Source organism: Malus domestica, chromosome 11 (genome assembly GCF_042453785.1).
Source record: "Malus domestica chromosome 11, GDT2T_hap1".
In the NCBI taxonomy this organism is placed as follows: domain Eukaryota; kingdom Viridiplantae; phylum Streptophyta; class Magnoliopsida; order Rosales; family Rosaceae; genus Malus; species Malus domestica.
In genome coordinates, this window is record NC_091671.1 from 26,439,285 (window position 1) to 26,460,812 (window position 21,528).

The 21,528-nt window shown below is 37.0% G+C and overlaps 1 long non-coding RNA gene across 3 annotated transcripts; it reads left to right on the forward strand.

Moving 5' to 3' along the window:
- Positions 1-1,591: 1,591 nt before the first annotated feature.
- LOC139189662 (uncharacterized) lies at positions 1,592-10,575 on the forward strand. Of its 3 annotated transcripts, none has more exons than XR_011573492.1 (7): positions 1,592-2,173; positions 2,350-2,486; positions 3,060-3,151; positions 4,063-8,493; positions 8,670-8,806; positions 9,380-9,471; positions 10,385-10,575. It is a non-coding gene; the product is annotated as an uncharacterized lncRNA (long non-coding RNA). The 3 variants fall into 3 exon arrangements; XR_011573493.1 differs by having other exon boundaries at positions 9,413-9,471; XR_011573494.1 differs by having other exon boundaries at positions 3,093-3,151.
- The last annotated feature ends 10,953 nt before the right edge of the window (positions 10,576-21,528 follow it).

Sequence of the window (21,528 nt, forward strand, 5' to 3'; positions counted from 1 at the left end):
TGATATGGTTTCTCTATATAAAGGCTTATCAGCTTATAGATATAATAAAGAAGCATAGATACAAGGTATTGTTTCCATGACTTTGTAATTTAAGTATGATAATGAGAGAGACTATTGCTATTGCCCTGAGGATGTAGGCACACTTGCTCAACCTCGTAAATATTGTGTCTTATTTACTTTATGTTCCATTGCACTGTATCCTCATTTTCACAACTCGTTATCAATACTAGAGGCTCTCGTATAAGTGGAAAGCACAACGGCATAATTTCGATGAAGCACTGACTACCTCTCACCTTTGCTGTAATAACTCATCCCTAATTTTACGATTTTATTAATTTTAAATGTGTGAATTGACCAAAATGCCCCTAGATGAGAGATTGTTGACTTTTGTTGACAGTCATTTCGTGACACATATGAGTTGTTATTTTATCGTATTCTTGAAGTTCTCGACGATATGAACGCGTGGGCGTAAGCGTAATCAAAATCGGAGTTACGGTTAAAATTTTATGGAATTACAAATCCGAAAGATTAATTTTGTAAAATTATTATTTTAGATATTTTATTATTATTATTATATTATTTTAAGTAGGATTTTTATGTTGTGGGACCCACACCCACCACTCACTCTCTTCTGCATGTCTTCCTCCTCGACTATCTCGAACACTTTCTCTATCTCTTACTTCTCTCTAGCTCTCTTCCTCAACACCTCTCGTCTCTCTCTTAACTAATTCTCTATTAGCAAATGCAAGGAATCCGAGGACACCATCACTCACCACTCCCTCTGATGAGCCTCACAACCTAGATCATAATCACAAACCGTCACCTGTATGAATAACACTTAGCGAGAAACGAAGATTGCATTGCACAGTGGCCATCGCCACTGTTCATAATCTCATCGACAAATCCTCCATGATTTCGGCTATGGTAAACTTAGAAATTGACGTCAATCATTTTAAATCACTGTTTTGCATATGATTCTAGCCTTATTTGAGAGACATGTTGAAGTTTTGATGCATATCAATTCAGGAGAAACTCTCCCCAGTTTTTCGATGAGAATCTGACGGCTTCAAGCCTTTTTCTGGCCAACTCTGGCCACGGCAGGACCTCATGTTGGTATAATTCTCCTCCTTTCCTCTTAAGCTTTAATTGGGTAGGTAGAATGTGTAAAATGGTGGAGATTTGAAGCTAAAAGGAGCCCAAAAAGTATCTCGGCCAAAAATTCCCAGAATTTGGTGACTTGCAACCGGGTTGACTTGACCCGATGGGAAAAAAAAAGTAAAAAATAATATCTAAACCCAGATCCAAGCCTGGATCCGAACTTGGGATTCGACCTGGGCCATTTTCGAAATGAATCCATAATATTCCTGGATATTTTCTGGATCATTCTTTGGAGTATTCCTTTCATTTTTTTTTTCGAAATTTTCTCGAAAACACTCCTAGACTAATTTCGATGCCCAAGATCCGTTTTTGACATCCATTTAGTGAAATTTCGAACATTTAACGTAGTTGACCGGCTCGGTGTTTTAGTTGACTTTTTTTATACAAAAGTGTTGTGAATATGTTAAATGTGACAGCCCGTCCCTAATTTTAAGAATTTTTAAAGTTTTCATAAAGGATTTTACAAAAATGCCCTTTGAAGGTACGTGCATTATTCGAGGTTAATCACCATGTCGTGCCATCTAAGATTTGTTTTCTTGACATATCCCCGTAGTACTCGTCGTTACGGACGCGTGGGCGCAGACGGTTCGTGATTTGGAGTTATATCGAAGAAGTTATTAAAGTTTGAAGTTGGGATTTTAAGGAATTATAATTTTAGTAAAATATAGAAATTCTTTTATGAAAATGGACGGCCCAGATTTAATGATGAATGAAATGGATGGTTGGGATGAGAGAAAGTTTTGTGTGTGTGTGTGTGCGTGAGAAGAAAACAGAAAAGAAGAGGGATTGGGCAAAGCTGCCCAATCGGAGAAGAAGGAGGAGAGACCGAATGGGGAGAAGAGAGAGGGAGAAGTTGACCAACTAGAGGAAGGAAAGGAGGAAAGGAGAGAGGGCGAGAAGCGGAGGAGAGAAGGAAGAAATGGGTTTTCCCCAACCCGTATACCCGCGCGACCCGCGACTTCCAATCGGCGGGTTTTCGCCATTTTCGTCCAATTTTCCGACGAATTGAATCAAGGTACCACTCCTAATTATCATCTAGGCCTTCCCTCTTCACGTTTCACCCCAAGAATCATTGAATTTCGTTGTGATTTCGCGAAGAACACCCCTACGGGTGCCGCGACCCTTTTGTTTAAATTCTCCAAATTTTGAAATGTTTTCTTTCAATTACTAACACCATTAGCATTCCCTTAGGACCTAAAACAAAGCCCAAGAGGTAATTGAGGCGTTGGAACAAGTTTGAAGGTCGAATTGGAAACACCCAATTCTAGGGTTCTTCACGGTTTTGGTGAAATGGAAGCACTTCCAGGCCAAATTGGCCTTGGCCTCAGGTATGAAAGTTGTTCTACTCATTGAGATCTTCAAATCTGCAAATTTTAGTAATTTTTGGAAATAGTTGAATTTTCCGGCGAGCCGGGGCGGCCAACCGCCACCCGCGGCGGTGCGTGGCCAATGGCCCGCCAATGTCATTATTAGCTTGTGATTAAGGTTCTAGGTTCTGTTTTGATAATTGATGGACGTAAATTGAATAATTGAACCTAAGTTGGTTACGATTCGTGGTTAGGTGAAAATGTGAATTGACGATCCGACCGTTGGATCGTCACCAAACTTTGATACGTTGTAATACGTAATATTTGAGGATTATAGGAACTTACGGATTGAGAATCCGATTTACGGATCTTCCGGAATTGAAGTTGTAAGTTCATAAAATAGAATGTTAACCGTCACTTAGTTTTGGAAATTGACGGAGATCCGACCGTTGGATGGTAATGAAATTTTAAGATGTTGTCCTAGAGGTATATTGTGGACCTCTGGAAGTTACGGATTTGAAATCTGAGTTGCAGATCATCCGGATCGAATTACGTAGTGACGTGTCTTATATAAGTTATGTATTCTATCGGCAGGATTTCTGAGGTTGGGTTTGATTATTGTTCTAGGCGCTAATCTTCATGATGCCTTGATGTGTGGTGCTAGGGAGTTGTTGGGCGAACTCCAGGTGAGTGGGCAGTTTTGTTTTTGTACTACCTTTATACTATTGATTTTTCCCAGAAAATGAATTTATATGAAAATATGTTTTAAAAATGCCATGCATAGAATTATTTGAAAAATGTGAATTGCGTATGAGTTATATGATTGATATATGATGCATACATGTTGCATGGTGCGGTGGAGGCACAGGTAAGTCAGGTGAGTTCATTATTCATTTAATTGATTGTTGATAAGATGTTTAAGCTCATACCTGCACCTTAGGTGTTAGTGCTTATTTTATTCACCACACCGCACGCTCGCCTTGGATCCAAGTAGGTGGATGTTGTACAGACCATGTGAGGGTTCCGACATGCTAGTCGTATAGATCACTAGGCGTGATTCCGACTAGTGGGTAACCTTAGTTATGCGTGCTGATGATATGATGAGAGAAGCACTAGAGCGTATTTTTACACCTTTCATCGTATAGACTACCTTACGTAGTTCCGAGTGATGTGCAGAGTAGGGCCGTATAGGTCACTGTGGTGACTCCGGCTTAGTGAGATATTGAGCTATTGAATTAATCGTATAGGACCAACTGCAGGGTCTCCGATTGATTCCTTATTTCACCTGATTTATATTTTGATTTATGGCATGACATGTTTTTCTTGAAAAATGTTAAAGATTTGGAATTCAAGTTTTGAGATTTCATATGGTTTTATATATATATATATATATATATATATATATATATATATATTTTTGTGAAAAGTGTTAAAGGTTTGAGATTTGAGATTTTTGCTTATATATATGTTTATATATATGCTATTTTCTGGGAAAGTATACAGGTTTTACGGTGAGGGGTTAGAAATGTTTTAAATGAAAAGTTTTCGAAAAACTTTGTTTTACTGACCCACTCAATTTTGTTTTGCGCCCCTCCAGGTTCAAGTTAGCAGAGCTTTGGTGGCCACGAGGAATCCAACGGTGTTCTGACAGAATTCACAAAAGTAGGACTCACCCTCGGGTGTGTTATCTTAGTAATTGGAAAGTTTTTTAAAGCTTCCGAACTGTGTAAATGGTTACGTCACTCTCACGTGACGGCCAGCACGCCCTCCTTCGGGACGGGGTGTGTCAGTTGGTATCAGAGCCTAGGTTGCAATTCTGGACATCTTGAGAATTTCCTAGTGTTTTCTGTCAGAACTATACCGCCTCGTAGCGAGCCACGTAGTTCGGATGAGCCTAAATTCCCTGATATAGTAGTTTGGGGGGGAACTATTGCCATTGTGATTCAGTCTATTATCTAAAGGAACCTTGAGACTGGTTATAAGTTAAATTTGAATACAGACTTGCCTTGTTTCCATTTGGATGTTGTTACTAATCCGGTCGAGGTGTTATGTCGTTTTTGGCTGGATAATAAGAAGAAGTGACGTTCTTTGGCGACCACAATCCATTGTACTTTTTACCAAGAGTTTACGAGATGTTGTTGGGCTTTAAAGACTTTGAGAATATGATCAGCGAGAGTAAAGAGGAATAAGAAAGGAATAAGAATCAGAATAAGACGATAAAGTTAAAGATTCGTCATATCAAAAACCTCGGAGGACTCAAAGCTTCAAAGGAAATGAAATTAGAGCTAATTTTCCCAGCTTAGGTTTTACTGCCACTGGTCAGAGGCGAAGTGATAGATTTACTAGTGATCCCAGATTTCTGAGACAAGATGACTCTGGTAGAGGAAATGTATATTTGTGCCATAGGTATAATATTAGACACTTTGGAGAGTGTGGGAATCAGTGAATGTGTTCATGTGGACGGATGGGACATAGAGGTATGAATTGTCCCTGAGATCAGTTGTTACCCAACAGTCTTCCTTAACATATCACTTGGAAAATTGACGGGTAAGTCGTACAGGTCACTATATGTGACTTCGACTTATGAGCTAGCATGGATAGTCAAGTTGTAGACTCAGTCGCACAGGTCATTCTAGCTGACTCCAACTGATATATTTCTTATTATGGATGATGTTGCCAAAGAAAGTAATGTTGGAGCACGATCGAGGCGTATTTATGTATTTCTAAGGAAGAACAAGATAATATTACACATTCAGGAATTGTTACTTACTTATCGAGACAACATTGGGTTATTTGTATTGCGGGCTGCATACCGTAATATTTATAACTTATTTGTTGGATTCGTTAAGCAAGTAAACACGTAGGTCATCCTACGTTAGTATGGTGCTATTTAGGGTGTCCGGTGATGGTGAAAAATGTCATGTCGGTGAATTTTATTCCGTTGGATATTGTGGATTTTGAGGTGATTTTTGGCACAAAGTGGGTGCAGAATAAATGTGCCAAGCTAGATTGCTATGGCGAATCAGTTAATTTTTGTCGACCTGGATGACCATAGGTTACTTTTGGGGGTAAGTAAAGTGGAGTGAGTCATGCCATTATTCATGTTGAGAGAGCAAAGAAGATTGTTATCAAAAGGCTGCCAAGATATTTAGTTCATATGGTGCTAAATGATGTTGATCCTAATAGTATGGAAGATGTAAAGATGGTTAGACATTTTCCTGGTGTATTTCCAAATGACTTACCTAGATTACCGCCAGGCAGAGATGTGGGTTCCATTATTGAATTGTTTTTAGGTACAAATCCTATGTTAGAGATTGGTTCAGGTTGAGTTAAAAGTTCCATTCAACTTATTATATCACATTGGAAAAGCTTCGGTTTATTTGTGAGGAAGAAAGTGGACATTAAGGCTAGGCATTGATATTAGGTAATTGAATCGGGTAACGATTGAGAGCTGTTATCCATTGTTGTGTATTGATGATTATTTGATCAGCTCTGAGGCGCCTGGGTACTTTCTGAGATTGACTAGAGGTCTGAATGATATTAGTTGAAGATTAACAGTGAGGATGTTCATAAGACTGAATCCAGGACTCGTTATGGTCATTTCAAGTTAGGATGCCATACGGAGTGACGAATGCACCTGCTACTTTTATGAGTTTGCTGAAGGAAGTATTCCAGTGATATCTGGACCGGGTTGTTATTGTTTGCCATTGACGAGATTGATAAGATTAGAGCAGTGCATGCTAGATATTTAAAGTTGGTGTTGCAAAGATTGAGGGAACGTTGATGTATGCTAAGTTTAGCAAATGCTAATGTTGGATAAATTAATTATATCTACTTAAGGTATTCAAATGGATTCTTAAAAGAGTAGCAACGATTGAGAATTTGGAACAATTGCGAACTGTGACTGAGGTTCAGAGTTTTCTCGGATTAGCAGGATATTGTCGATAGTTCGTCCAAGATTTTAATTATTGCTTCGCCCTTGGCGAGATTGATGAGAAAAGAGGTTAAGTTTGAGTGGGATGAAAAATTATAAGTAGAGCTTCAGCAAGTAAAGTATTCCCTCACTCATGCATCTGTTTTCACACTCCCAGACGATAGTGGTAATTATGTGGTCTATAGTAATACTTCTTTGAATGTTCTTGAATGCGCGTTGATGCAGCATGGTAGGATGATTGCCTATGCTTCATGGCCATTGGGATCTCATAAGATGAATTACCCTACGTGTGATTTGGAATTGGCGGCTATCATTCTTACTTTGAAGTTATGGAGACATTATATTATTGGTGAGAAATGCAAGATTTTAATGAATCATAAGAGTCTCCAATATATGTTTACGCTGAGAGATATTAATCTTAGGCAACAAAGGTGGATTGAGTTGCTTAGTGATTATGATTGTGCGACTAGGGTGGTCGAGCTAATATTGTGGCTGATGCATTTAGTAGGAAGACCCCAGTGAGAATTAATGCTTGGTACGCTTGCTATGTTCGTCTTCTTGTGGATTTGAAATCTACTGGAGTAAAGTTGGGTATCGAAAAATCGAGAAGAAGCCTTATTTGCTAATTTCCAAGTTGGACCCATTTGGTAGATCGTACTCGAGACTCAAGCGTTTGACGAAGAAATTCAAGAATTTATTTAAAGCAAGGAATAACGGGAAAAAGAAAGACCTTAGAGTTAGAGAATCAGATGACAAGCTTATGCAAGGGAACAAAGTGTTTATGCCTAATGGTGTGGAATTAAAGAAAGCAATTTTGACGATGTACATTATTCCACTTCTACAATGCATCCCGAAAGTACTAAGATTTATCATACCATTCGTTCATGTACTATTGACGGGTATGAAAAGAGGAATGGCGAAGTATGTTAGTAGGCGTATCATCAGTCATCAGGTTAAAGCAGAAAGAAATAAGTCTTTTGGAATAATGTAGTCATTTCCCACTCCACGGCGGAAATGGGAGAATATTACTATGGATTTCGTGGACAAGCTTCCTCGTATACAAAATAGTTAGGTTGGAATTTGAATAATAATTGATCGACTTGTGACGTCAGCGTATGTTACTTCAGTATGAGAACATCAACCTTTCCAGATAAGCGCAACAGTTATTTATTTGTTTTATGGAAAAAGGAGATTGGGATCTGTTAAACTTCTTGGGTATGTTGGTCCCTTCAGTTTGTTCCCTAGAGTAACGCCATAAGGCCGTGGAAAGCTATGTCTTGTGTTTCGAAATTGTTAGAATTGGGGACGGATGATATTCAAGACTCTGAGTTTGGTGAAAATTTATGGAGGAATCTTTCAGTGGAAGAAACTACTTGAAAGTCAGAGAATCGAATGAGAGAGTTGTGTTTCGGGCTGTTTTATGGATATTGCTGGATTGTAAAGATTGTGTAAATTTCGGGGACGAAATTTCTTTAAGGTGGGTAGATTGTGACAGCCCGTCCCTAATTTTAAGAATTTTTAAAGTTTTCATAAAGGATTTTACAAAAATGCCCTTTGAAGGTACGTGCATTATTCGAGGTTAATCACCATGTCGTGCCATCTAAGATTTGTTTTCTTGACATATCCCCGTAGTACTCGTCGTTACGGACGCGTGGGCGCAGACGGTTCGTGATTTGGAGTTATATCGAAGAAGTTATTAAAGTTTGAAGTTGGGATTTTAAGGAATTATAATTTTAGTAAAATATAGAAATTCTTTTATGAAAATGGACGGCCCAGATTTAATGATGAATGAAATGGATGGTTGGGATGAGAGAAAGTTTTGTGTGTGTGTGTGTGCGTGAGAAGAAAACAGAAAAGAAGAGGGATTGGGCAAAGCTGCCCAATCGGAGAAGAAGGAGGAGAGACCGAATGGGGAGAAGAGAGAGGGAGAAGTTGACCAACTAGAGGAAGGAAAGGAGGAAAGGAGAGAGGGCGAGAAGCGGAGGAGAGAAGGAAGAAATGGGTTTTCCCCAACCCGTATACCCGCGCGACCCGCGACTTCCAATCGGCGGGTTTTCGCCATTTTCGTCCAATTTTCCGACGAATTGAATCAAGGTACCACTCCTAATTATCATCTAGGCCTTCCCTCTTCACGTTTCACCCCAAGAATCATTGAATTTCGTTGTGATTTCGCGAAGAACACCCCTACGGGTGCCGCGACCCTTTTGTTTAAATTCTCCAAATTTTGAAATGTTTTCTTTCAATTACTAACACCATTAGCATTCCCTTAGGACCTAAAACAAAGCCCAAGAGGTAATTGAGGCGTTGGAACAAGTTTGAAGGTCGAATTGGAAACACCCAATTCTAGGGTTCTTCACGGTTTTGGTGAAATGGAAGCACTTCCAGGCCAAATTGGCCTTGGCCTCAGGTATGAAAGTTGTTCTACTCATTGAGATCTTCAAATCTGCAAATTTTAGTAATTTTTGGAAATAGTTGAATTTTCCGGCGAGCCGGGGCGGCCAACCGCCACCCGCGGCGGTGCGTGGCCAATGGCCCGCCAATGTCATTATTAGCTTGTGATTAAGGTTCTAGGTTCTGTTTTGATAATTGATGGACGTAAATTGAATAATTGAACCTAAGTTGGTTACGATTCGTGGTTAGGTGAAAATGTGAATTGACGATCCGACCGTTGGATCGTCACCAAACTTTGATACGTTGTAATACGTAATATTTGAGGATTATAGGAACTTACGGATTGAGAATCCGATTTACGGATCTTCCGGAATTGAAGTTGTAAGTTCATAAAATAGAATGTTAACCGTCACTTAGTTTTGGAAATTGACGGAGATCCGACCGTTGGATGGTAATGAAATTTTAAGATGTTGTCCTAGAGGTATATTGTGGACCTCTGGAAGTTACGGATTTGAAATCTGAGTTGCAGATCATCCGGATCGAATTACGTAGTGACGTGTCTTATATAAGTTATGTATTCTATCGGCAGGATTTCTGAGGTTGGGTTTGATTATTGTTCTAGGCGCTAATCTTCATGATGCCTTGATGTGTGGTGCTAGGGAGTTGTTGGGCGAACTCCAGGTGAGTGGGCAGTTTTGTTTTTGTACTACCTTTATACTATTGATTTTTCCCAGAAAATGAATTTATATGAAAATATGTTTTAAAAATGCCATGCATAGAATTATTTGAAAAATGTGAATTGCGTATGAGTTATATGATTGATATATGATGCATACATGTTGCATGGTGCGGTGGAGGCACAGGTAAGTCAGGTGAGTTCATTATTCATTTAATTGATTGTTGATAAGATGTTTAAGCTCATACCTGCACCTTAGGTGTTAGTGCTTATTTTATTCACCACACCGCACGCTCGCCTTGGATCCAAGTAGGTGGATGTCGTACAGACCATGTGAGGGTTCCGACATGCTAGTCGTATAGATCACTAGGCGTGATTCCGACTAGTGGGTGACCTTAGTTATGCGCGCTGATGATATGATGAGAGAAGCACTAGAGCGTATTTTTACACCTTTCATCGTATAGACTACCTTACGTAGTTCCGAGTGATGTGCAGAGTAGGGCCGTATAGGTCACTGTGGTGACTCCGGCTTAGTGAGATATTGAGCTATTGAATTAATCGTATAGGACCAACTGCAGGGTCTCCGATTGATTCCTTATTTCACCTGATTTATATTTTGATTTATGGCATGACATGTTTTTCTTGAAAAATGTTAAAGATTTGGAATTCAAGTTTTGAGATTTCATATGGTTTTATATATATATATATATATATATATATATATATATATATATATTTTTCTGAAAAGTGTTAAAGGTTTGAGATTTGAGATTTTTGCTTATATATATGTTTATATATATGCTATTTTCTGGGAAAGTATACAGGTTTTACGGTGAGGGGTTAGAAATGTTTTAAATGAAAAGTTTTCGAAAAACTTTGTTTTACTGACCCACTCAATTTTGTTTTGCGCCCCTCCAGGTTCAAGTTAGCAGAGCTTTGGTGGCCACGAGGAATCCAACGGTGTTCTGACAGAATTCACAAAAGTAGGACTCACCCTCGGGTGTGTTATCTTAGTAATTGGAAAGTTTTTTAAAGCTTCCGAACTGTGTAAATGGTTACGTCACTCTCACGTGACGGCCAGCACGCCCTCCTTCGGGACGGGGTGTGTCATTAAATGATTAAAAAAGATATAATAAAAAGAGTATGATGATATAATAATAATTTATTTTATTTTTATTTATAATTTATATGTTTACTTTTTTTATTTATAATTTATTAAAAAGAGTATAGAGTATGGGGGTGTGATTAATTTATATATTTATTAGTCATTTAACATGCAAGAGCAAAAAGGCTAATGACTTCTTTGCATTTATTTTTACATAATCCAGTCACTTTGGGTTTTTCGCTCAGACACCGCCAAAGAATCTATTACATTATCAACCACAGCAAAGCAGTTTGTTTTCTCTGTCACCCTTTCTTCTCCGTCTTCATTTTCTCTGCCATTAACTCAAACTGATCCTCGAATCAAAATCCGCAATTTCCCGAAGCAGATCACGCGATTTCAAGCTCTTCTTCGCCTGATTTCAGGCTTTTCTTCACCGGATTCGCGATTTTAGGATCTTCTTCCCCAACCCCTCTTTGAAAAAAATTTCCCAGATCGAGATTGACGGATTAGTCGACTCGGACAACAAGATCCACATCCTTATCGTGCGCAAAGCAGGGTACGATGATGGCTTCATGTGGGTCTCCCAATATGTTGAGTTTGATCAGATTGATAGATTAATGGAAAAGGAATGGCTTCAGGTGGCTGCCAGGAGTGGGGGATTATGAAGCAGCCCAGTTTGATATGATAATGTAAATTATTGAATTGCTTAAGGTTAATATGGGTATCTAAAAGTTTCATTAAAGGCCTCAGCGCCTTTTGGAAAAAAGGTTTGGTAGAAGCAAAAAGCTGGTTTTTCAGAAATTGCTGCTTTGGCTTTTTGGCTTTTTTTTTTCATCTCAAACTGTTAAAAAAAAAGCTGATTCTAAGAGGTTACCAAACACCAAACTGGTACTTATTCTGCAGGTTAACCTGCTCTTGGGCTTATCTCAGCAGCTAGCCCCACTTTGGGCTTCTCCCTTGCAGTCCAGCCCAAATTGACCAAAAGACTTAAAAGCCCATTTTGATTCATAAACCTGGACCTGCAGTCTAGCCCAAAATAAAAGAGAATTCATACTTTTGTTACTAATGTGATTGGAGTGGTATAATCGCCCATCATATATGAGAGCCAAAAATTCCTTGATTTATGTAAATGAGGACCATAAGTTCCTTAATCCATATACATGTTAAGTATGGGCATGAATTCCAAAAATATGAACCTAAGGGTTACAATGATGTCGATATTGAGAATAAATTTCGAGTACATATGTATAATGTTTTGATCTAAAGTTCAAAATATGAATAATATTAAGAACTTAAAGTTCTAACATTTTTGTAGGCATGTGTTATGGTATGAATTAATTATTGCAAGTTTTGTCATACCTGAATTTCTTCAATTTGGAACAAGAAAATGGTGGACTTAGTAAACTCGATTTGATTAACATCGGCATATTAATGGAACCAGAAGTTTCATGCATGTATAAAACCAGAATAGAGGGAACTTTTATATATATATACATGTGCATATACATGAGTTACAACTACAAAAAAAAAAAACAAACAAAATAGGGGGAGCCTTCACAAAGGTTGCTCACGTGAAGCCTTAGTACTTGGCAGAACCCCAGAAGGGGGAGGCATTGGAGATTGTTCATATGAAGCCTCAGTATTTGGCGGAAATTCAGAAGGAGGAGGCACCGGAGGTTGATCATTTGAAAACTCAACACTTGGTAGAACACCAGGCGATGGAGACAATTGATTCATTTGGAACAGAGCCACAAACCTCTCATGGTCGCTTTGAATATGACTTTCGGATTCCTGTAGCTGGTTGAGCTTTCTTTTCATGCCCGTCGAGTAATTATTTGCAAGCATGTGCAATTCTATATTCTCGTGCTTATGCCCTTTAATCTCTTGTCTAAGGCTTACCACCTCAGCCATTAATGATTCAACTTAGCGAGTTTGAGCAAGTAGATGTTAGCCCATATTGGATACAAAGCTTGCACACTGAATACTGAAGCCAAAGAGTCTTTGAACAGCCAGTTCATCAGACCATTTTGAAAGTATTCTTATATCCTTGGAAGTGAGAAGATTCCTAGCTACTATTGTGATGGTTATATCATTTCATCACAAAGTCACCAACTGTAAGAGGATCATTAGAGGATAAGAAGGATGGGTACTATATATTGTCTTGAAGAGGCACATCTACATCTTCCATATCATTCAAATTGAAACAACGGTCAGATGGACAAGCCATTTTCAAAAATGATGAAAGAACAGAAGGTCAGATAAATTAAAATCTTAGAAATACAACAAAATCAATTTTCATAGGCGGACAACTTTCTGGGCATGCTTTTTCGATACAATTGATGCCTCTATAAAAGAAGAGACAGTAGGGACACTTGTTAAAAAATCGAAGAGACACCGCTCTCTGAATTTCAGAAGATGGATTTTCCTGAATTAATTTCATTGGCATTTTTAGACGCAATTTCAGTTTTCTAGATATCAAGGACAACTCTGTCAAAATATCTTTGGCAAAATTGAAAGGCGTGAATTCTACTGTTTCAACTATACCACTGTTGCTGACAAGCATGAAGGAGATGTTCCCAACAACACCACTACCTGGTATTGGGAAATCCTTATATATGTTGACCTTCATCCTCCATGGCAAAGCATATCTCCAAAAATGTCTAACTCTTATTTCTTGATGAGAATACATCTTTCACCAAGCCTCTTAAAATACTCAACTTCCCTCCTCTCTAAGAATACCTCTTCAACCAAGTTGCTCAAAATACCCAACTTATTTACTTAGCACGAAAATATTTTTGATCGAGAAGCTTTACATCAACATCAAATCCTTCAGCTGTTTTTCTTTAAGAGCAAAAATATCTCATATCATCAGGGTCGAGAGCAAGATTATCTCAAATCATGCTTTTTCGCTGTCTTTTCCTTTGCCCTTGCTCTTACCTAAAATAAAACTTCCGGTTTGGAATTAACTGCCTAGAACCTATGCCTGATTGCTTACTTTGCATTGATCTCGAGTAGTCATCTTCAATTGTTGTTGGAGCCGAGATTCAAGTCTCCATCATCCCAGAACAGTTGGTATGTTGTTGGCTCGTTATACCGAAGCTACCAAGTATGGATGAGTCACCAAGAAGTGATTCTTTGAAAGACCATTCATAGGCAAAGGTTGTGCACCACTTTTGCTCTATGCAGGGGGCTGGAGCTGAAGGATCAACGATGAGCCCATAGAAGTTTAAGGGGAGAAGATGAGTGGTTGACTAAGTGAATGGAAGACCAGAGTTCAATGATGGGAATCTTACTCACAAACCTAACAAACTCTACCAGTTTATATTATTCCGATGATGTAAAGGTAATACAATCTTCACGATTGCTAATAAACTATCAAATGCATTAACAAGTTACAAAGATGCCGTATGGATTGAAGTCTCAAAAAGACTATCCATGGACTTGGCACTACTAAGTTGTTGCATCCTCAAAGCATGACAATCGCCGCATGGATTGAAGTTATTCCATGGACATGATAATTTTAATATATCTCATGCCTGAAGCATGATGGAGGTATAGGTTCCAATGATTCAACTCCCAAGAAGTGGAGATTAAAACCCCAAGCTCTGTAATGCTCTAGAGGAGGTTATGATCCAAATTCTCCAAACAATTCATCTAATAAGAGACTGTCCTATAAGAGACAATGTAAAGCCCCTGAAGAGGCAAGGATATCCAAAGTAATGAAATGCTTATAAATATGCATGCGCATGCACATGAGAATTATGGGATCACGAATTGATGATTACTAATGTTAATTTTGGTTTTACAGTATTACTAAATTTATCAATGAGCCGTGTTGATATTGAGTCACATTCTTTGTTTGTTGACTAAAATGAAAAATTATTGGCCAAAAATGGAGAAAGGCAATTCCATTACAATTTATTAAGAAAGTGAACAAATGGACCTCTAGTACAAATCGCCAAATGATATTGAACCCAGAAGGTTACAAATGGGCATTTGTAATACAGTGAACTACACTCATATGATATGACACAAGGTTCCTAGTTGAAACCTGAAATTGTGATATACTCCTGTAAACATGATTTCCCATTGTGAAACTTGTTCATTTAAATGGAGAATTATATATTACACGAAGCTTTATGAAATGCCTGAAACATATCTCCATAAGTAAATCCCTCAAGTATAAATGGAAGCAAGTTGCTCTGTATAAATTTCAAAAGAGAATGCGTCATGGAGTGTAGAAAATCCCTGACGGACTCAACTTGCTTGAAGAAAGTCCTAGAAGCGTAAAACATAAATTATGTACTCAATACCAATAGATGATATAAATTGCGTTAGTGACTACTATCATTATGATATTGTTGCAACGTACAAATCTCTTGCAAGAGTTGATATTAAATTGGGACTTCTGAAGAGTCTAGAAAAATTATAAAGGGTTCAAAGGAATATTATCTTGAGTTGCAGATCGAACAATATGGCAACAGGAATGTCATGCCCCAGACCCGGCAGAAAAATAAACCCAGCGCCTGGCGCATGAATAAAAGTAAAATAAAACGGAAAACGAACTTCTCTTAAAAAATTAAATCCAAAATCTTTACAAGGTATCCAAAAATAAATAAAATCCTTGAAATCCCCCGTCTAACACAACCTCAACTCGTCTACCCTTCATTAATCTTGTACCGATCTTCCAAGGACTAAAATATATAGGGTGAGTGAAATCACAGCTCAGTAGGGACATAAGTCTTATCAGGGATAATTGTCATGGCTAAACCAAGTGTCATAAAACATGTAATCAATTATAACATGTTATCAAATATAAATTATAGTCCATGAATGCAGCTTAACTTCAATTACCCAACCCATTAATTTATATAATAAAACACGCGAACCTGCATGCCCTATACCATGCATTTTACCACTGCAGTAGTGGTCCATGCTTTATTATATAAGCTAACCCCCCTAACTCAATCAACCCAAATTTCCCATTTTGTTGGTTGTCTTGTTCTTCTCTCGGTCGCCAGAGCCTCCACTACTTCATACCATTCCTATAATTTCACTTTTGTCATCCTTACTGGTCCCTACGAGAGTCGAACTCAACCACACAAAAGAATATTTCCATTTTCTATCCCAATCTCGAATAACCAATAAAATCCATCCACTCCAATATGCAATGACATGTGTATATAATCAATATTACCACAATATCCACATTATCAACAATAACAGTAATAGAAATCATATTCCAATATCCACAATTATATCAATTATATAGGTATATCAAGTATAACACATATTTCACAAAACTTAAACAAGACAAAGACCCCAATGGTGACCCCAATGGTGATAAGTTCCCCAAGAAATCCCTACCTCGATTCCAAAACTAAAACGAAAATCCACGTCACTACTGCAATAACTAAACTCCATGTACTTGAGCAAGCTCCTTGATCACTCCTAATGCCATGGATTTCTTCCACTCTATTTTATTTTCTAATCTCTCTCTCTCTAACACACACACACACACACACACAATCACACACACACACACACATATATATATAACGTAATATATACACACACGTATACACGGACCATGTATGCATACATACATGGCTTCTTAGTAGCCAACATATGTTTCTTAAAGTGGTGAATGAAAGAATGAAATGCAAGCCTCTATTTATAATAGAATTAGGCGGTGTCAAATTTTGCTTCCAACTGGATAGTTTTGCGACTAAAGATGACTAAGGCATTGCATGTACAAAGTGTCGAATGTATAGCTAATATGATTGACACGTCCAACTAATAGCTTCAAACTAGGCACGTTGCTACACGGTCAACGATTCTAGAGACATGAAGCATCGGCGGAGCCAGGTACAAGACTCTGGTGAGTTGTAGTATAGGGAGAGTTTTACTTCTTTAAGTTTAAAAATACTAATTGATTGGACTATTTTATGATTGTTAATTGTCATAGATTACCTAGCAGATGAAAAAATTCAACTATATGACTGTTTTTAGAAAAAATGAGAATTAATAAATATTAAATAAATTGATCACTCCAAGAATTTAATAGTATAAAATTACAACTTTCGATATAAAGAATATTTATTAACTTTCAATTGATTATTTTATTCGTTTAATATAATTATCTTAAATGTTTCCAAGGTTCCAAGGAATAAAAAATGTTTATTTTATTGATTTGATTTCAAAGTTCTAAAGGCTAAGGCCTAGAAAACGTGACCTTTTGAGGTCTAAAGGTCTATAACAGGTCTATCTTGTTTTGAATTTTATCCCCTTCAATTATCATTCACTTCTATGACCTCTTCTCACACTTTTTTTTTGGTCTTATTTTCTATATAAAAAATTCAAAACAAGATGTAGACGTGGTGTAATAGCAACCGTTTAGTCCTTATCACTCACACACGACTATCAAATGTGAATTTCAATTTGAGAAATGCTTCAAGGAGACTCTCCAAGGGGAACTCTTTGTAGACTCTCCATCATCTTATGTTTTTAATACAATATTTTATAATGTTGGTACAAGAATTATGCCAAAAATATGAGTTGGTAGAGTCTATGGAGTCCTACTTTTGAGAGTCTCCTTAGCATTTTTCTTTAAATTTTCATAAATTCAAACCTTTTAGCTTAGCCCACCCACCGAATATATCCTAGCTCCTAACTGAGAATGGTAAAGAGGTATTTGTTTTGGATGGGCTGAGAATAATAGGTATATTGGACATTTAAATCAAACTGGGTTTCTAATACACCCACCCTAGCAAAATAGAAATATATGTATATAATAATAATAATAATAATAATAATAAACATTTAATTTTAAAATATAGGATCTAATACCCTCCTTAAAAAAATTTCGTCCTCGAAATTTACTAAATTGAACTTTTTTTGTTCAAAGCAAATGAACTTCAAGTAATCTTGTCCTACAGTTTCCAGGGGTGTCTAATAATTGGGCACTGATAACATTCTGTCATGCCCCAGACCCGGGGTATGCGAAAAAATAAACCTGGCACCCGGCGTGCAAATAAAAGTAAAAATAAAACGGAAAACTAACTTCTCTTAAAAAAAAATAACTCCAAAATCTTTACAAGGTGTCTAGAAATAAATAAAATCCTTAAAATCTCTCGTCTTACACAACCTCAACTCGTCTACCTTTTGTTAATCTTGTACCAAACTTGCAAGGACTAAAATGTATAGGGTGAATGAAATCATAGCTCAGTAGGGACATAAGTCTTATCAATGATAATTGTCATGGCTAAACCAAGTGTCATACAACACGTAATCAATTATAACATGTTATCAAATATAATTTATATTCCATGAATGCAACTTAACTTCAATTACCCAGCCCATTAATTTATATAATAAAACACGCAAACCTGCATATTCCATACCATGCATTTTACCACTGAAACGGTGGTCCAAATGCTCTATTATATAAACTAACCCCCGTAACTAAATCAACCCATTCTTCTCTCGGTCGCCATCTCCCAATAAAATCCATCCACTCTAATATGCAATGACATGTGCATATAATCAATATTACCACAATATCCACATTATCAACGATAATAGTAATATAAATCATATTCCAATATCCACAATTATATCAATTATGGAGGTATATCAAGTATAACACATATTTCACAAAGCTTAAATAAGACAAGTACCCCAATGGTGATAAGTTCCCCAAGAAATCCCTACCTAGAAATCCCTACCTCGATTCCAAAGCTGAAATGAAGATCCACGTCACTACCGCAATAACTAAACTCTACGTACTTGAGCAAGCTCCTTGATCACTCCTAATGCAACGTATACACGGACCATGCATGCAAGCATGCCTGGCTTCTCAGTACCCAACATAAGTTTCCTAAAGTGGTGAATGAAAGAACGAAATATAAGCCTCTATTTATAGTAGAATTAGGCGGTGTCAAACTTGCTTCCAACTTGATGGTTTTGTGACTAAAGATGACTAAGGCATTGCATGTACAAGGTGTCGAATGCATAGCTAATATGATTGACACGTCCAACTAATAGCTTCAAATAATATGTATGGTAGAGCATTCTGTCAACACTTTTCATACAAACTAGGCACGCTGCAACATGGTCAACAATTCTAGAGACAAGAAGAAGGTAACTGTGAATGGTGGAGAGGTATCTGTTTTGGATGGGCTGAGAATAATAGGTATACTGGACCCTTAAATCAAACTGGGTTTCTAATACACCCACCCTAACAAAATAGAAATATATGTATATAATAATAATAAACATTTAATTTTAAAATATGGGGTCTCACAATGAATCTTATTTAGACACTAAGAAAGATAATTCATTCTCATGAGGGAAATGATGAATTGATATTTGGTCCAGAAGTACCATATCTTAATGGAAGTATGTGCCTTCGTGTAGTTAGCACAATATACTGAATCAGATGTTACATTTCATGTGGAGCACAATACCAACAAATGGTTATTGCAATGAAATAAAGTTTATCTATTGATATCTCCAAGAAATTATAGACATGTGCTTGTTTTATTCCAAAGAATTCATTGATAGCCATGGTCTTTGATAGGATTTTTACCACCTGCAAAAGTAGAGATAAAAACACTTAAAAATACTTGCAAGAAAACAAGGTTATTGTAATATAGCAGCTTAAGTAAGGTCATTTCCACAAGGATTGGATGAATAATTTATAATTAAAACCAACTCTTAATTAATTATTTAAAACAAAGATTGGAAAAAGTTGAGTTTGTGACTTAAAATATTAAAAACAATTAAATAAATCAACTAGAAAACAATTTAAAGAAAATCAACTTAAAAGGACACTAGGGTTTTGCGGTCACCTTAACAATCCTACGTAGTTCTTCCAATTACTTCTGAATTACCCATGCATATTTTGAAGGTTAGGTTTTTCTAATATATATCCTACTTGGAACCTCCAACATAAAATATATATTTAACATGCAACCCTTCTGGACGTTCGGATCAAATATGAATATGAAAGACTCGTTAAGTTTTATGAAAACACTTTGAAAAACCATGCAACCCTTAAGACATGGTGTTCATCTTAAGTGAAATTATAACTATTAACCACAAGAAGCCAACACCAATTTCAGGGGACATTTCGACCAAAATTGCATCAAATTACTTTTATAAATATCCTAATGGTTGCAAGTCACTAAGACAATTAGATAGTTTAAACACGGTGATTAATAATTCAAAATATGCATGCTTATCATAAGTAAATTGAAAAGAAACTACATATTCTTGCTAAGGTTCGTGGCCTCACCCTAACAAAAGAAACTAGTTATGAACAATCATAAAACAAAAGGAATTTTATTGAAATACAAAAATGATAGAAAACACCTTGAAAGAAAAATACAAATCGTTAAAATCTAGCTAAGTTTTCTGAATTGGTGTGTCTCCCCCCTAATGGCTAAACATCCTTATTTATACTACTACAAAATAAAACCTACCTATAAAAAGTCTTAGAATTAAACTAGGAATTAATATAAATTAAGATAAACTAGGAAACAATCTCCTAGTCAAACATAGAGAAATCTGCCATCGAACAAATCTGCCACGTTTTTGACCTAAATCTCCTCCAAATCCGGCCCATGATAACTTATTTTAAAGATTAGAACCATTTGAACACTTCTCTAGAAAGGGCCCGAACCGAAAATAGGCCATCTTGGGCTCTAAAATTAGCAATTAAGCTCAAAAAGTCACTTTGACAACACTGCACGCTGCTTCTGTATTTCATCGCCATGAATAAACCGCTGGGTGGAAAAATCTGATATTTTCATACGATCGAGATAAGAGACTCATAAACATCCTCCAATTGGAATTACTCCAAAATTCATCTATTTGATCACGTTTTGCCCTAGAAGAAGTCGGAAATCCTATATTGAAAATATATAACAAAGTATCAAAATTCCACCAAAAAAATAACCAAAATAAACTAAGATTAAGGTACAATATATAGCATAACATCGACTCTTCAGTCTTATTGGGCAAGCAAAATTTAAGTATCTCTCTAACTTGTATACAGATCACTCACAAAAAAAGATCTGTATAGATTGATCCTACAACAATCAAGGAAGCACATCCATTGCTACATCTTCATATATATTAGGAATACATGTGTGTTGGTTAAGACCTGTGGTCCATCACAATTTGGAGTGAATGTGATCCACATTCAGAAGCAAATACTCAAACTATCGTGCATTGGCTTGATGACAAATTAGTTAATCCAAGCTTATTTTAATCAGGGGGAGCATCTAAGGTCAATTAAAGACTTATGACCATCAAAGGGGAGTGTTATAAAGCTGGATGACCCACTGGAAGAAAAAGCCATCGACAGCCAACAAATATTGAAGTTATGCTGCCTACTTTCACACTTCTTAACCTTAACAAAGAAGATTTAGTTTCTCTATATAAGGGTCTATCAACTTATAGATGGAATAAGGAAGCATAAATACAATGTATTGTGTTCATAACTTTGTAATTTCAGTATGATAATGAGAGAGACTACTGCTACTGTCATGAGGACGTAGGCACACTTACTGAACCTCATAAATATTCCCTCTTATTTACTTTATGTTCACCTACACACGTATTGACACACCCTGACCTAAACTGAGACATGCTAACTGTCATGTAAGGGTGACGTAGCCATGTGCGCAGTGCGGAAAAATAACGATATAAAGAAATACGAATAAATAAAAACCAAACCAACTAAAACACTAGATAAGATAAGGTGTAAGACGATGATAAGTGTGACTACACATAACCAGAGCGTAGGTAGCCTAAGTGCAATCCAGCAGGATGAATACTAATTATACAATACCAAGGATGGTCCTACATTTGTGATGATCTATTAGAACCACCATCAATTCCTCGTGAGCCACCAACGAGCACTCCTACCTAAAACCTGGAGGGGCGCAAA